This window comes from Mus caroli, chromosome 4, assembly GCF_900094665.2.
Source record: "Mus caroli chromosome 4, CAROLI_EIJ_v1.1, whole genome shotgun sequence".
NCBI classification, from domain to species: Eukaryota; Metazoa; Chordata; class Mammalia; order Rodentia; family Muridae; genus Mus; species Mus caroli.
Window position 1 is genome coordinate 6,824,074 of NC_034573.1, and position 18,677 is coordinate 6,842,750.

The 18,677-nt window shown below is 42.5% G+C and overlaps 1 long non-coding RNA gene across 1 annotated transcript in view; it reads right to left on the reverse strand.

The window, feature by feature from the left end:
- LOC110293678 overlaps nt 1-17,046 on the reverse strand; it is a 120,639-nt gene extending 103,593 nt beyond the window's left edge. Inside the window, exon 1 of the long non-coding RNA XR_002377835.1 lies at nt 16,883-17,046. This is a non-coding gene — a long non-coding RNA (uncharacterized LOC110293678). The remainder of the gene's footprint in view (nt 1-16,882) is intronic.
- Nucleotides 17,047-18,677: the final 1,631 nt, after the last annotated feature.

The following is an 18,677-nucleotide window of genomic DNA, read 5'->3' on the forward strand; positions in this document are numbered from 1 at the left end:
CCAAAAAGTGGGAGTGAGTGGGTAGGGGAACAGTATAGGGGACTTTCAGGATAGCATTTGAAATGTAAATGAAGAAAACATCTAATAAAAAATGTAAAAACTGGAAAAAAAAAAGACTTTCTTCTCAGGTAATTTCTAGGTCATGTCAAGTTGGCAAATCTAATTGTCACAGATGGAGTTGTGATTTAAGCAAGAATGGCCCCCCATGAGCCTATATACTTGAATACATGGGTCTATATATGCTTAGTCATCAGAGAATGGCACTATTTGAGAAAGAATAGGAGGTGTGGCTTAATGGAGGAAGTGTGTCACTGGTGGTGGGCTTTGAGGTTTCAAAAGCCCACAGGAGCCCCAGGTTACTCTCTCTGCCTAAGAATCAGGATGTAGCTCTCAGCTACTGCTTCAGTGCCATGAGTGCTGCCATGCTCCCACCATGCCCCTGCCATGATGATAGTAGGCTAACCCTCTGAAACTATAAGCAAGCCTACTTTAACTCGTCCTAAGAGTTGATTTGGTTATGGTGTCTCTTATAGAACAGTGACTAAGATAGGGGGTAAACAGCATCAATTCTCAAAAATAATGTATTTCTTACCACACTATGTTCTCTTCTACTGCCAGAGTTTGATTCACTAACTAGAAGGAAGGAAATGGTGATATTAACAAAGGTAAGGTTTCCTTCTCATTATTTAGCTTTCTACTGCTATCCTTCTACTTAAAAATAATAATTTCCTCCTCTACCTGTAGCATTTCTTCTTATAAGACAGGATGTTTCTTAAAGCAGCTCGCATTCCCTATCTCCCTTTCTTGTCCCTCATTTTGGTCTTGAACTACAGGGTTATAGCTGAAATCTTGTGATGCTGAAGGCCACGTGGGTGTCCATGGTCCAGGCTGCCTCCCAGAGCTTTGTGTGGTCTGTGGTCCTACTGCATCTGGGGACTATCTGTGTTTGTAGTCTGTGCTGTTGCCAGAAACTTTGTGGAGACCCATGATATGTGTTCCTGCTAACCCCTGACCATGAAAAGCAAGGAGCTGCTTTTGCTGTGATATCTATGACTACAGATGCACAGCTGAGAGGAAGAGGCATGGAAGGCTTCTGTGACAACTCCTACATCTACTCCTACATCCCTACTACACCCAAAGAAAATAACAGCCTAGACAGGCAGTCATCAAAAAGAACTCTTCAAATGTGTGATGGGGATGCTGAAGTGTAGTCTCCACAATTGATGGCTTCTAGCAGGAGTCTGGGAAGGGAAGAGCTCAGGTCTACTTAAGGTCCAACGAAGTAGACTTGGTTGGTTCATTGGTTTGTTGGTTTGCCTGGTTTATTCTTATTTTTAGTTTTATGTCTTTTGTAGGGAGTCAGAAAGGTGGGGGCTGGACATGGAAGGTCTAGGAAGTGAGTGTTATTGGGGTGCATGATGTGAAAGTCCCAGAAAATCAATTTTTAAAATGTTATACTGGGGGGAAAAAGCTGTGGAAAGTGCAGCTAGTGAGTCATTTGCCATTGTAAGAAGGGGTATGTTACTTTAGAAGACCTCAGCCTCTAGAAATTTCCATTCAGTGCACCTCTGGTGGAGTCTAGATCCTCTAACTTCTTTGTGTCCTTATTTGAAAAACAAATGGCCCTCTCTGTTCAAGTCAATCAGTTGATGTCAGAGCAGTGACTTTTAACAGGTTTTTTCCAATACTGGGTTTCTACCTCACTTTTGCAAGCTCCTTATAGCAGTCTATTCTTGGATACCTGAAATGATAATATTGCCTGTTCACTGCTCTTCAAAGACCATATCATTTGCATCCATAGGCCAGCTGAGGAAGCAGCAGTCTGCATTTTTGCTCAAGCTGAGAGGCATCCCACTCCACAGGATAGTGAGGTGTGAATGTGAGGCTGACCTCTGAAAGGATTTAGTCAAGTATTTGGATACAAATTTAAGCTAAGAACCTAAATTTTTCATAGAGCTTTGTCCATTCTTGTTGCTATCAAATAGTAGTTACTATCTATTGATAAGCTACAATAACCCATGAGAGTGATATTGAGTCCCACTGGTGGAGAAAAAAATGTTCTCATGCTTGTTCTTCTTCACAGGGAAAAAACATACCCTTACAATTCTCTTGTCTCACAAAGATCCTTGGTTTACATACTACTTGGTGGTTCTCTATGACAATTCTACTTTAAAATATCCACCACAGGCTCATGTGTATGAGGGATTGTGGATGTTGTAGGTAGGAGCCATGACTGGTAGAGGTGAGCCACTGGAGATAGCCTTTGAAGGTTATACTCACCCTTGCTTCCAGCCAGAGATCTGTTAAATTTCTACTATGGTGATGTGACCTTCCACTGTAAGGCCCTGCCACTGCACACTAAGCTGCTCCAGGCATCATGCCTTTCCCACGACTATGAGGTGCACCTGCTAAACTATGAGCCAAGAGAGATCTTTCCTCCTGTAAGTTGTTTCTGTTTGGTGTTTGGTCAGAGCAATGAGAGAAGCAATGCACATACGAACCAGAGACAGCTCCTGTGGTCAATAGAACTGTTTCCCTGGATGAGACATGGCCATCTAGTTTGCAGTCACAACAGTAAAATAAGCAAAACAATGTAGTGACATCAGATCCAGGGCTCTTAATTTTCCCTTTTAGGTGGCAGAGGGAGAAGATCCATCAGATACTCACCTAAGACTTCAGGCCACACCCTTTCCTGGTCATGCCCCAAGCTGCATGTGCCCTTGGATGATGCTAGAGTATATACATGGTAGAAAGTTGACTGAGGCTCAGTGACTTTATTTTTGTAAGTCATTGCGCATGCTGGGGTGAGACTTCTCGGTGGTGCAGACACCTATGTGTTTCAGTGGTGAGTTTCCTATGCTCTTTAGGTACCCGTCTGTGCTCCTATATATTAAAAAAAGTCCTCCTATAAAAAAAAAATCTTGTGGTACCAAGGAAACCATCTACATGTATTGCTTATAGATTTTGCTACCTCATTGGAACTCTAGAAACAGACCACACTACCAGCCCCCACCCAGAGAATATTGGATCCATGAATGAAAAACACAGACACACACAGTTGTTCAATTCTTGCTTTATTGGCTCAACTGCTGGGTGCCTCCAATCTACCTTGGCTAGCATGCCCTTGCCAGATCTCCCAGATCAGCACTCTAAATTCTGCACTCAATTTCAGTTGCTCAGCCTCCTTCAGTCCCAACTCAACATCCCAACATCCCACCTATAGAAGTGGTCTACAGCGGACCTAAAGCTTTACTACAGAGCAATTGTGATAAAAACTGCATGGTACTGGTATAGTGACAGACAAATAGACCAATGGAATAGAATTGAAGACCCTGCTTGTGGACGTTGTACATCGTGGTGCGGAGCCTAGTGCGCACCACGATGTACAACGTCCACATGACAGACAAATAGACCAATGGAATAGAATTGAAGACCCAGAAATGAACCCACACACCTATGGTCACTTGATCTTCGACAAGGGAGCTAAAAACATCCAGTGGAAGAAAGACAGCATTTTCAACAAATGGTGCTGGCACAACTGGTTGTTAACATGTAGAAGAATGCGAATCGATCCATTCCTATCTCCTTGTACTAAGGTCAAGTCTAAGTGGATCAAGGAACTTCACATAAAACCAGAGACACTGAAACTTATAGAGGAGAAAGTGGGGAAAAGCCTTGAAGATATGGGCACAGGGGAAAAATTCTTGAATAGAACAGTAATGGCTTGTGCTGTAAGATCGAGAATTGACAAGTGGGACCTCATGAAACTGCAAAGCTTCTGCAAGGCAAAAGACACCATCAATAAGACAAAAAAACCACCAACAGATTGGGAAAGGATCTTCACCTATCCTAAATCAGATAAGGGACTAATATCCAATATATATAAAGAACTCAAGAAGGTGGACTCCAGAAAGTCAAATAACCCCATTAAAAAATGGGGCTCAGAACTGAACAAAGAATTCTCACCTGAGGAATACCGAATGGCAGAGAAGCACCTGAAAAAATGTTCAACATCCTTAATCATCAGGGAAATGCAAATCAAAACAACCCTGAGATTCCACCTCACACCAGTCAGAATGGCTAAGATCAAAAATTCAGGTGACAGCAGATGCTGGCGAGGATGTGGAGAAAGAGGAACACTCCTCCATTGTTGGTGGGATTGCAAGCTTGTACAACCACTCTGGAAATCAGTCTGGCGGTTCCTCAGAAAATTGGACATAGTACTACCGGAGGATCCAGCAATACCTCTCCTGGGCATATATCCAGAAGATGTCCCAACCGGTAAAAAGGACACATGCTCCACTATGTTCATAGCAGCCCTATTTATAATAGCTAGAAACTGGAAAGAACCCAGATGTCCCTCAACAGAGGAATGGATACAGAAATTATGGTACATTTACACAATGGAGTACTACTCAGCTATTAAAAAGAATGAATTTATGAAATTCCTAGCCAAATGGATGGACCTGGAGGGCATCATCTTGAGTGAGGTAACACAATCACAACAGAACTCACACAATATGTATTCACTGATAAGTGGATATTAGCCCAAAACTTAGGATACCCAAGATATAAGATACAATTTGCTAAACGCATGAAACTCAAGAAGAATGAAGACCAAAGTGTGGACACTGTGCCCCTTCTTAGAATTGGGAACAAAACACCCAGGGAAGGAGTTACAGAGACAAAGTTCCTAGCTGTGATGAAAGGATGGACCATTTAGAGACTACCGTATCCAGGGATCCATCCCATAATCAGCTTCTAAACGCTGACACCATTGCATACACTAGCAAGATTTTGCTGAAAGGACCCAAATATAGCTGTCTCTTGTGAGACGATGCTGGGGCCTAGCAAACACAGGAGTGGATGATCACAGTCAGCTATTGGATGTATCACAGGGCTCCCAATGGAGAAGCTAGAGAAAGTACCCAAGGAGCTAAAGGGATCTGCAACCCTATTGTTGGAACAACATGATGTACTAACCAGTACCCCGGAGCTCTTGTCTCTAGCTGCATATGTATGGAAAGATGGCCTAGTCAGCCATCACTGGAAAGAGAGGCCCATTGGACTTGCAAACTTTATATGCCCCAATATAGGGGAATGCCAGGGCCAAAAGAATGGGAATGGGTGGGTAGGGAAGTGGGGGGGAGGGTATGGGGGACTTTTGGGATAGCATTGGAAATGTAATTGAGGAAAATACGTAATAAAAAAAATATTAAAAAAAAAAGAGAGAATTACAAACAATGATGGTGCTGTACTAGCACACAGACGGGATTCCCATGTTTCCTGAGATACCTGCTGCTCCTAGGCTTCTCAGGAGAGGCAAGTTAGCACACAAGGCAGTGACTGACAGTACTTTCCTGTCTAATTACATATGCAAATCTCCTGCTGCCCTTTGTAGAGCAAAAAATAAATAAATAAACCATGGGTTCAAAACACTTGTGCCATTTTTCTTTTTACTCATTTCTTAATTCTTGGAACTCAGTCTCCACTCCCAAGGTCAAGAATCTTTGTACATACTGAGGTTAGAAGTTGAAAACAAGATAGTTCTGTACTGAGCAGCAGCAATCAGCTGCTGATGGGCAGAGGATGTCAGGCTGTTGGCCTCCATCCCTGGGTTTACAAAGCCTGCTTCAGAATGGGAGTCTGGAATTTGGAATATTCCTTTCTCTTGAGATTGCAAATGCCATGAAATTGAATCATGTGTGGAGGGGGAGGAAGGGGAGAAGGGGAAGGAGGATGGAGAGAAGGGAGAGGTGGGGAGGGGGAGGGGGGAGGAGAATTGAGGATCTGCCTCCCAGAGCCATGGGCCTTGACTAGTTGCAGCACCATGGCTGAGCTTGGAACAAAATGCCTTTTCTATCCCCTGAGGTCTCAGCTTGATCAGGTGAAATATTGCTGACCTCATCTTAGCCCAGCCATCACTTTCAGCTCCATTTTTGTCAGGCATCATGGCCCAAAGGAAAGCTAGAAAGATAAACCAGGCATTTGTTCATTCAATTTTTTTTTCATTGCACTGTGCTGCTTCCTAGCCCATTTGTAGCAAGAGCAGTTTTGTCAGAAAACCTAGTAGAACCAGCTGCTTCAGAGTTGAGGTGTTTTGAACAGCAACCCAGAATTTTTCTTGTCTAAAGGAAATGCAGGTTAAAAAAAATGGATCAGAGACTGAAGGAAAGGCCATCCAGACACTGCCTCACCTAGGGAGCCATCGTCTCTACAGACACCAAACCCTGACACTATTGCTGATGCCAAGAAGTGCTTGCTAACAGGAGCCTGGTATACCTGCCCCCTGAGAGGCTCTGCCAGCACCTAACCAATACAGATGTGGATGCTCTAAGCCAATCATCAGACTGAGCCCGGGGACCCCAATGGAAAATCTAGGCCTGAAGGAACTGAAGGGGATTGCAACCCCATAGGAAGAACAACAATATCAACTAACCAGACTCCCCCAACACCCCCTCCCCAGAGCTCCAAGGGAATAAACCACCAACCAAAGAGTAAACATGGAGAGATCCCTGGCTCCAACTACATATGTAGCAGAAGATTACTTTAACTGGCATATCCATAGGAGGAGAGGCCCTTGGTCTGTGGAGCCTCCATGTCCCATCGAAGGGGGATGGTAGAGGAGTGAGGCGGAAGTGGATAGGTGGAGGAGCACCCTCATAGAGGCAAAGGGGAAGGGGATGGTATCGGGGATTGCAGTGGGGAAACCAGGAAAGGGGACACATTTCAAATGTAAATAAAATAACCAATAAGAAAAAAGAAAACGCCAGTCACTTGTCTGCTTGTCTGAGGATGGTTCACACCACCCAGATTCACCACATGCCAGCTGTCTTGGAGGAGGTCTGTTGCTCAGCTGATTTGTTTATGTATATATAATGATACGTTCAGAAAGCCCTAGAAAGCCCACCTGCGTCTGTCTCAGTGTATACTGCAGAGCTGTTTGTCCATCCCAGAAAGAAACACAGGGACTTGTTTCCTGCTACCTAACAAGGTGCTTGGAGTATGTCATGATTCATTCCAAACACAGAGCAGAATTGTCTTACTCTGCTAAGTCTCTGTCCCTCTTGTCCAAAAGCTAAGCTTGCCAAGGCTGGCCCACAACCCTTTTTTGAACCAGAATTAATTTCTGGAAGGTGTCAGAAATTATTAAGGCCTACATAAAGCTAGACTGATCTTTCAACTTTCTCCTATTTTAATAAAACAGTTCATGTGTCACCTTCTCCAAAATGCAACAAACCCCCACCACCACCACCACCACCACCACCAAGGGTGCTGACCACATTTCAATCATCTGACTCCTTACCTCTTAGCACATAAGAGTCACACTCCAAACAGTTGAACAAAGCCACTTATCAGAGGTTGTTCTTCCAGGTCAGAGAAGATTAGGCCTCCTCTTGGTAGGTCAAGGAGATCACTAAGAACAACTTCTTGCTCCTATGCCAACCAGTCCAGAATAATTTTTAAGTTAACCATGGTTATAAATAACCTTTTTTTTTAAAAAAAGACATCTAAAACCTAACAATTTGAACATATCTTTGTATTCTTGCCTGGCACCCACTGCTTCAATTAATTATCCTACTTATGGCCATGGCTGGGTCCTTAGTCCTTTTATAGCTCTTGCTATAGGACCCTTCATTCTTTTAAGCTCAATAGACTATATAGCCCCCTGCCCTCAGATGTGCCTATGATTTGACTCCTGCTGATAGAACCAGTGAGGGTACCTTAGCACACTTGATGCCATGATAGAAGTACCCTTCAGGCCATAGAACCCTGCACATAGGCAACACTACCTGCTGAAACCAAAACAAAGACATAAGCCATCAAAGCCCATAGTTTTGAGAAACTCTCTAGATGCGCTAGCCTTGCTCATTGTTTTTTATAGTTTTATTTCTGGCTCACTGTTCTTGCTAACTGAAATGTGTCAACCCAGAAGGGTTTTGTACTTAAAAGCTCAACCTAAGAAAGGCTTGGACTAACACTGGAATTCAGAACACTGGGTGTGGTCACCAGCTGGCTAGTGAAGACTTTCTACTGGCTTAAACCCATGCCTGAGTAGTCTTCTACTAGATACCCTACAGCACAGAGGGATCTTCAAGACCTACAACGTGCAGAACAACCTGTCCTCTCTGCATTTCCCAGGCAAACAGCCTCCCCAAGGACAAAAGGCCCTCCTGCCAAAGTCTGATAAAGGACTATTCTGTTCCCTATTTTTGTTTGCCTTCAGTACTTGATCTCAAAATAGAAGAGATCTGGCAATACAATGTCCCCATGGTCCTGCTCCTCTTTACCACAGCAGAAATAACAGAGCAGGCTGTCTGATACAGATCTTTCTTCCCTCTCAGCCCTGCAATCTCCCCCATTCCTTTACCCTGGCAGTCAACCTAGTGTTGAGTTGACTCTGTTCCCAGGGAGAACCTGGTAGCAAGGCCTAAATTCATTTTGAAATCTGGCTTAAAAAAAACTACTGCCACTCACCCAAATGTCCAGGTTGCTGTTTTATTATATGTCTGAGTGAAAGAAACTTATCTCAGCATTTCTTTCTACGCTCCATAAAGCAGTTTCTCACCTAGGCACTAGGGAGAAATGGTTCTGCACAGGTTAACCCCCAAGCATTGGTCTCATCTTTAAATTCTATGGTCTTGTCCTTTCTGAGCACGCTGGCAAGCCATTCATCTACATGCCCTTTACAAAGCCTCACACACAAGAAAGACCTGATAAATGTTGGCAGAAATCACTATCCACCCCTGCCTAAGCCAGCTGCTGCCCATTTGCCATGAACTAAAACAGGAGTAGAGCCCTAGCTGGCTGTATTTGTGTTACAACATATAGTCACAGCTGATTGGCTAAGAATGAATATAACCCTCTGAAACTGAACCAATCACATTGTCTGTCCAAGCGACTTGGAACCAACATTTAAGGGTTGATGGATTCATATGTGTGGTTTGAAAGAGCAGAGAGTCATATTCCATCATGTAAACAGAGAAGGATGGGCTGCAGAGAAAACACATGTCTAGAGCACTTGGACAGACAGAAGCAGACCCTGTGAGAACCTCTGCATACCTCTGGCCTCTCTACTTCAGAGCATCCTAGAGAACATCCAACTGCCTGCATATGCCTGGGAACCTTCTCTAGAGTTTCCTACAGCAGCTCTGACTGATGATATGGCATGGACATACCCAGCCTTCTTCTCTTCCTGGGAAGGAGAAGCCTAGGGTGTGTTCCTGAATACTGTTCTCTGATGAAGGAGAGACATATGGCATGTGGAGTCTGGACTGGAAAACTGAGAAAGAGGAATACAAGGGGATCTTTTGATCTTTGGAATCAATGTGTGTATGTTTTACACACATGACACCAAGTCCTGAGGGCTGGATCCCGTGGGATGACTTCGTGAATTCAGGTACTTTCTCTAATCTGATCACATTATTGAACATCAGACTAGTGGATAAGAGACTTCCCCTATGGCTACATGGAGCCCCTCAGCAGTAAGGCATCATAGCCTGGTGGTGAGATCATGCTTAGAAAAACTGAAAATGTGGGCAGCTTTGGTTCATCATTAATTATATATTAGAAGATAGTCAACAGAAGAGCTGGTGTGTGTAGCTGAGGACAAACCTCAGTAGTTACCAGCTGGGAAGGATGGGTGTCTTCTGTTGGACTGATGTCACCCATACTAAAAAAGAGGAGGTGTATCCAAGGTGCTTCATCCCTCTTGGGCCCTGCGGGACCACAGCACAACAATCTTGAGCCTAAAGATCTTGGAGGGGGTGCATGAGGAGAACCGCAAGATAATATAACTTGTAATGGCAAAAATGACAGGCCCTCAGCACTGAGCCCAGGATATTCTAACCCTTTGTATTTCTGTGACAGGGTGGAAATCTTATCCCCATAATCTGGACACAGGAATAAAGGGTACAGTGAACAAGCAGCTACCACAGTGTGTTTAATGGCTTAACTGGAGTTTGTTCCACCTGCTTGTATTACCAGTTTGAACATGTAAGCACTGAGCTAGGCACCAATAATCAAGGAGAGTAAGTCTGGAATAAAACTCTAGATTTGCAGAGGTAAAGACATAATTTTATAGTGAATATATTCGTTATATCTGTCTTACTTAGGGTTTTACTGCTGTGAACAGACACCATGACTACTCTTATAAAAACAACGTTTAGTTGGGGCTAGCTTAGAGATTTGGAGGTTCAGGCCAGTATTATTAAAGTGGGAGCACGACAGTATCCAGGCAGGCACGGTGCAGGCAGAGCTGAGAGTTTACCTCTTCATCGGAAGTCTGCTTTGAAGAGAATTCCTTCCAGACAGGTAGGATGAAAGTATTAAAGCCCACCCCACGGTGACACACCTGTTCCAACAAGGCTACACCTCCTAATAGTGCCACTCACTGGGCTAAGCATATACAAACCACCACAATATCATATCAGTATCAGGGCATATTCATTATATATGGTGATGCATATCATGTCATAAAGGAACTACACTATATGAGCAATAATATCCATTGTCTTAAGTGAGAAAAAGCCATTATTATCATAACACAGTGGACACTAGGAAGGAAGATTAAAGGAGGGCTGAAACCCCAGTCAAAGGCCCTCTGCCCTTGAGGGCTGGAGTGACTCTCTCAGAAACTAATGGACTTTATTTATGACTCTGCCTCTGCAGACAGAAGCAGGTAGCCCAGGTGATGACCAGTGAGAGGAAGTGAAGAAGCAGCCAAAAAGGCACACAGTCACAGTCTACAAGAGTAGCTTGCTTACAAAGCTGCATCATACCAAAGAGGCCTTAGTTGTACATGTATGATACGCATTTGGGGTGACAGCTCTGTAACTATCCCTGCTACCTGGCATTCTGATCCTCCTTCTTCATCCATCCACTCTGCAACAAATTCTACACTTGTTGCTTAGTTCACACAGCACTCAAAGAAATGGAAGTGCTCTCAAAAAAAAAAAAAAAAACTGCAGTATGGTAGAAGGGCTAGTTAGACACAAGCATAAGAAGTCATGATGGCCTCACTGAGGTCAAAATAGGGTTAATACAGAGTTTTCATTTCACACACACACACAGACATACACACACATATACATACACACATACACACATATATAATACACACATTCAAACACACACACATACACACACACACACACACACACACACACACACACACTGAGCCAACCCTGTTCAGGTGACCAGAGCTCCCGTGTTCGCCCTGTTCTTTTCCCCGTGTTGTTCTTCATGATTCCTCCCACTCTGCACACTCCATCAGCTCATCACCGCATATCCCACCATCTTCCTGTTTGCACATTCTCTCTCCCTTACTCCACCACTACATATAGGACAGTCTCCTGTTATGTTTATCATACTGTGAAAGTTCCCACACATCTTCCTTCCCCACTAAGCATATGGAAATAGCTCACTCATGTGTTTACAGCACTCCTCAAGCTATTCACTCAACAAAATATTAAAATTTTTGAATAAATAAATGAACTGGAAAATACATGTGATGCAATGACAAACGGAAATCTAGCTTTTAGGGAAAACACTCAGGACGGTGAAAGCGTAAAGTTTGTCATTCTGAGCAGATTAGACAAACATGACTATGCCATTTGGTAAGATTTTGCTGACCCTTGAGAACTGGTGGCACTGAACATTGCAAAGTTCAGTCTCAGGGCTTGCTGTGGAAGGCAGGTGGAAGAGCAAAACTTGGGTGACAGAAACGTGAAGGCCAAGAGATCAGCCCTGTCAACGACACAGCACAGAAGAGCTGGCATTTACCATGTGCTATGCTTGGAATGTTTATCTTAGCCCAGGCTCACATTGAAATTTAATCACCATTTTAAATGTTGAGAAGTGGGACCTGTAAGAAGTGATTGGGCTATGAGGGCTTTACCTTCACAGAGAGACTATTAGTCAACACAGTATGGAATTCCCTATTAAAGGGCACATCCTGTCTTTCCCCCTTTCCTTACCTCTCTCCTTCCTTACACCTTTCCATCATGTGTTACTTTCTCTCATATGTCAGGCAGCGAGAAGGCCCTTGCCAGATGCTGGTACCATGATCACTGACCTCAGCATCCACAGAACTGTGGGATAATAAACTTCACAGCCCATGACAGGTAAGCTGTCAGACCTAGGCCTCATGTTAAAGAGCCAAGAATTCAAAATATTTTTGAAGAACACAAACCAAACATCTTTTACCAAAGTAGGATTATTATAAATCAAAATGTCAAGCTAGCAAGCAAACAGAACAAAATCCAGGTTAACCAGCATACTCTGTGGTACAGATGGAGGACTGAGTGTCCCACGCTTTGTCCATGTCTACCTAAGTACTGACCAAGGGGACTGCAGGATAGAACTCGGTAAGAGAGCCGAAGCCTCATCTGTTTCTCAGGCAGACAAGGCCACCTCAGCAGTTCCTGTCTCAGGACCTGAGGAAATCAACAGACCTGTACATAGAGCCCAGTTCAGTCATGTCCACCTTTATGCTGTGTAGTACAGGAAAAAAAAAAAATGTGTAACCAAAACTGGGCTTAGAGAAGAGGTAAAGTCGCTTGCATAACTCTGAGATGACATTCTTCATAACTGTTAGATTCTAGTTAATGAAATGTTTAATTACTTGAGGACACTTTTAATGAAATATTGAGCAAAAGAGACAGGTCCCAAAATAGACAGCGCAGTGACTGAAACTCATTCTGATGTTAGTTGTTTCTCTGCCATTTAACTCTTAACTCTGTGCGTAAACTCAGGCAAGGGGTTAAACTCTCTGACTTGACTTCTTCATCAGCAAAACTGGATTTAAAATAGTTCTCAAAAAGCCGGGCATGGTGGCGCATGCCTTTAATCCCAGCACTCAGGAGGCAGAGGCAGGCAGATTTCTGAGTTCGAGGCCAGCCTGGTCTACACAGAGTTCCAGGACAGCCAGGGCTATACAGAGAAACCCTGTCTCGAAACGCCCCCCCCCCCCAAAAAATAGTTCTCACTTCGATAGAAGAATGTCANGGTGTGACATTAATGAAAAGGGGAGGAGACTTTTGGACGGGGATAGCTAAAGGACAAGATGTAGCTACTAGTGTCTCCCGGTTTCAATGGCTAATCCATCAGGATTCACCACTGGAGAATNTAGATTTAATATGGTTTACAAAATTAGGATTCTAGTTGTGCCCAGCGATTGAGTTACCAGTATTTCTTTAAAAAAAGAAAGAAAAAGAAAAAGAAAAGGGGAGGAAATGCAGGATAGCAACTGTTACTACTAACCACCTTAACTTGTGATGAAAGAAATATGTGTGGGTACTGTTACTACTAACCACCTTAACTTGTGATGAAAGAAATATGTGNCTACTAACCACCTTAACTTGTGATGAAAGAAATATGTGTGGGTACTGTTACTACTAACCACCTTAACTTGTGATGAAAGAAATATGTGTGGGTACATGTATGTTTACTATACATATATTTTAACACTTGTTTATAAGATTGGGCATATCTTCTTGTGCATAGAGGGCAGGGAAACCAGGTAGAGAGGAAACTTGAACCTATGGCATAGATTCTATGCTCTGAACTACTTGCGAGAATGTCACGCAGAGGCTTGTTGATAGAGATTAAAGTATCAGCCTTGTTATTAATAAAGCTATGTTTACATAACATGTATGTGTCTGTGTACATATGCCATAGGCTTTCTATGAATTGAGCTTGTACCAAAACTCCAGGCTCCCTACCACACTGAAGGCAGATGAAGATGCTACTTCAAAGAGTTCACAGGAAGCAAGCTACCGTGGCCACTCTGCCCACCACTTCTCAGGCGTTCTCCAACCTGAAGGAGGTGTGAAAGTGAAAGAGAGCAGCAGTATCCCCCAGCTTATCGCCCTTCTTTCAATAATGTGAAACCTTAGGGAAAGTCCCACATCCATACCAAGCACAGGGACCAAAGTGCATCATGGAAAGTCCACCCTCTCCAAGGTGGGGAGTCAGGAGAGTCACAAAAGGTATTGCACTGACCTTTTAACAAATCTCAGCACTTAAGGTTCTCTTCTCCACATCTCAAAGAGTGGAAGATGGGTGGGAAAGTAAAAAGAGAGGTCCTAGAGCCAAGCTAGCCTTTCAAGCCCTTAGACTTTTGGATCAATCACATCACACCAATCTGCAATATTTACGGCACCCAGGTGCATTTCACCTGATCAAAATATAAATGCCCTTTCACATGCACAGGTACACTTGACCTGCCATTTAGCCTTTCAGTCACAAGGGGGGAAATACATTTATTTGCTCAGATATATAATGTGTAAGGCCCTGAAGCACTCCACAGAGCAACATCTGGAATTCATCACCAAGGTTATGTTGTACAAAGAGCAACCACAGAGAGACAGGCTAAGCTTCAAAGCTTACACAAGGCAGGGCAGGTTACAAGCACGTTGCCAGTTTTATTTTGTTCCTAGACAACTAGCTAGCATTTACTAACACTACCAAGATTAGCAAATCTATTTTTTAAAAACATATTTTAAAAGCTTGGAAGAGTTGTACATGTCTCTCTTCCTGGAACTGTGGCTGGGTCAGAGGACAGAGAGTTTCAGACCAGCCTGGACTACTAAATGACTTTGAAAACAACCTAAACTATGTAGTAAGGAAGTTGATATAGACAGACAGACAGAAAGACAGACAGATGATAGATTTAGAAACAAAGAAGCAAAAATCTGGGAAAACTTAAAATTCTTGAGAAAAGTCCAAGTAACTCCTAATATATGGCTTTTAAAAAAATATTTAAAGGGCATATGGTTACTCCATACCTTAATCTGAATCTTAACACTGTATTATAACTATATAATAAAATCAGCATTACATAACAATTACACCATCTCCTCAAAACAACTCAACTTCCCTGTCCTTACTGAGGCTCACTGCACACAGGAATGCTGCAATCCTGGTGACCTATGCATACTGAATCTTTCAGACATTTCTCCATCCTATGCTACTGTACCTGGAGAGAGATGTGTAGGCCAGGTGAGCAACAAAGTTGTTTGTGCAGCCAGGAACCTACCTGCCCACTACTCCTAATGGAAAAAGTTATCTCCACTGGGAGGAGCCCAGGGCATCAATAGGACATAGGAGGGCTGAAGAGGCCAAAAATAGGACCATGAAGGCTATGAATCCTGGAAATTGGCTGATTTATAATCTTGGCCCTGATCTTACTTTAGTATAATACATTTCATTAATTCTTTTAGAATTTCATATTATGTATATAATGCAATTTTATCATATACACCTCCCCATTCTTTCTCCTAACTCCTACCAAATCCACCTGTTCCCAGTTTTATGTTCTTCAAAAGAAAAAGTAAAAACTACTGAGTGTAATCTGTGCTGCCCCTATAGACATGGTTGTGGAGTCATCTACTAGAGCATGGTTGGCCTGCCAGGGAGCACACATTTAAAAGACAACTGGCCCTAGCAGCCATCCATTGTCAACAGCTGCTCATCTAGGGATGGGAGCTCATGAGCCCTTCCCCTCTCCAGAATGGCTTGATCCTGTGAGGGTCCTGGGCAGACATCTACAGCTGCTTTGAGTTCATGAGTGACCTTGTCCTGTCATGTTCAGAAGACGCTGCTTTACCATAGTCTTTCTAAATTCTGGCTTTTACAATCTTTCTGCCCCTTATTCCTCAGTGATCCCAAGTCGATCTGGGGAAGGGGATGATATCTGTGTCTCATTGGTGATAGAGCACTCCACGGACACTTAGCCTCTGCACTTGGACCACTTGTGACTTTCTGTATTAACTGCTGTCCACTAATGACATGCTTCTCTAATGAAGACTGGGAGATGTGCTAATCTATGAGTAGAGAGATATGTATTTAGAAAGCAGTTTGATACTGAGGCTATTTGTCAAAACAATTATAGTCGGTTCACCTCTGGGAACTGTAAGCTCCCCTTCCATGGGTTCTTCATTAGATTTACAGTGTGGGGCATGTGTTTTCTTCTGTGGAGGTTTATTATAGTGGGTAATCAGAAAACAACTGATTACCCACTATAATTACAATTATAGTTATACATTTCGTATTATGTTATATAATAATCATGTATTATACATCATATATTATATGTTGTATTATATATTTTACATTGTATATTATATATTATTACAGTACACATGGGCACACCTGTCATATCAGTCATTGTTGTAGCTCATGGGTTCATAGCTGGGTAAGAATATTGATAACTCATCTTCCTTAGCAGGCTACATAGCATCCTTCCTGTGGTGTAAAAGCCAGTGAGCAAGGAGGCTGCTTCCTTGTCAGTGCCAGCCTGATTTCTCCATATCCTATAACCAAAGGGCTTGGAGTCTTCAACAACAGGGTCTTAAAGCATGAGTTTACCGTGGCATTCTGTTTCCAACCATGATTATTTAAAGCAAGGCTGCCTTGTCTCCAAATCCTAGTCTCATTTTTTTCAAATAGTACCAATAATAATAAACATTTAACCGATTTCTGGAGGACATAAATATTTAATTATCTAAATTACTGACAATGGGACCAGAGACTTAATAGACATCAATAAATATTCCCTTCTTATCATGCCTTTGATAGTATATTCCAGGCCATTATTGTCCAAAATCTCATCATCGCATTTTAGTAACAACCCTCAGAGGACAGATAATATGGGTGCAAATGAGTTTGCTGTCTTCAGCCTAAGAAATCCAAAGGCTTTGAATACCAGCTACATTCTCTCAGAAATAGTCTAGACTGAATGCTTGCCCAACTTTCCTTTTAGACATAGAACCTGCCCTTCAAATAGAAACTGTCTATGGAAATTCTATATAAAATATATGTAACTGAGCTGACATAGTGACTGTGGTAAAGGGGAAAAGGCCAAACACTATCTGCTTACCTATTCCCATCCATGAAGCATAGACACAAGAACTTCCAAGTCACCAAGTTACCTGGTTGGATATCTAGTTGTCCACTCTGTTGCTCTTATTTAGTATTTAAAGAACTGGAGCCTAGAAAAGCCAAGTCACTCCTTTAGCCATATTCAGACAAGAGTAGCAGACTCCAGCCGAAGACCCCAGACACTTTGCAAGTGATGATGTTGATCAGCCCCCAGTGACGTCACAAAGGAGAGTAGAAAAGAAACTGCCTGCAATGTTCTATCACTGTGCCAGCTAGTGCCATCTTCTCATCATTTTCTAATCCCCCCCCCTCATTTGAATGGCACATATTTCCCATCCGCCACTAATCTAGTATCCCACTCTAAACATTTCCCACAGCTCCATCCTTCACACCCATTGTGTCTCTTCTCTCTCAAAACTTAGATACCTCCCTCTTGCTCCTTCACTGTTCAGGGTAGACCAAGTGTTGTCCAACAACTCACAATATGTATTTGGAACATTTATCAATTGCCTAAGTAATTTTTTAACCAGTCTCCTAGAAATTCTTTTTAAAAAATAAATCTAATAGAAATGTTGACTCTTTAGGAAGTTCTAGATCAGTTCTTTCAGATTATACCAGACCCTGGCCACACTAGGAACACTCCACAAGTTGTGTCAGTCATTTTGCCCATTTCATTGATTCCAACCATCTCAGCATGGATGCTAGGGTGCTCACAAAGCCCTAGTAGTTGAAGTATTAGTGACAGTTGACAGCCTCCTTTGGAGGTAGGGTCTCTCATAAATTACCGAGGGACAGCCTTAAACCCATATGCATGTAGGGAATATTAATTGGACATAGTAGCTTTGTGTATACATATATGCATATATGTGCATATATATTACATATGCATGCAACATATATATATGTATATACATATATACATATATATATATACATACATATATATATATATACACACACACACACATATACCATATGGAAAAGGACAGGGAGAAGAGCGATAAGGGAAGCAACACAGGAGAAGTTGGATGACAGAGGGAGAAGTGGATTCGTGGATTTCATTTAAAAATAAAAATGAAACTGTGTATAAAAGAAAAAAATAGTCCCCTCCTAAGCTCAAAGAGGCATATATTCCAGAGTGAGTCCCATTGGAAAAAAAGATCCAAAAACAAAAAATACAGCCACCCACCTCACCTCACTGAAGACATCTAACTGAACCCTGATTACACCCTGGGTTACGCTGGAAATACTTTTTCTGCTTACATCATGTCTCCTGATATGGTGATTCATACCATCCTCAGGCTCACAGACTTGGTCTGTGATAAACAGCTGCTCCCTCTGAACATGCCACAACTCTCTGAATGCCCATGCTGAGAATGTGAACCACAGTTCACCTCCACCACACACTAATTCTTGCCAATAACGGTAAAAGAAAGATAAGTCAGGCCTCATAGCTGCCCATAGGGATTGTCAAGGGAGGACACAATTATCAGTGTGGGAAATCAATCTAAAAGACATTTTAAATTTGCTAACATATCTAAGAGGGAGCAGTTGGATATCAATGGTCACTACCCACTGAATGGCACTCTAAACTACCCAACCTTGAACATAGTTGTCACCTATTCCTTAGATACTTGTTGAATTACTGTTTTCACATCAATAATAAATACTGTAAAAGTTAAAATTAAACAAATACTGTAAGTTCTGGAACTTGTCTTATCTAAATTTATATGATCTGGAAATATTTAGCAAGGGAATCTGTAATGCAAAACAGATATAGAAAGGGTCCCAAG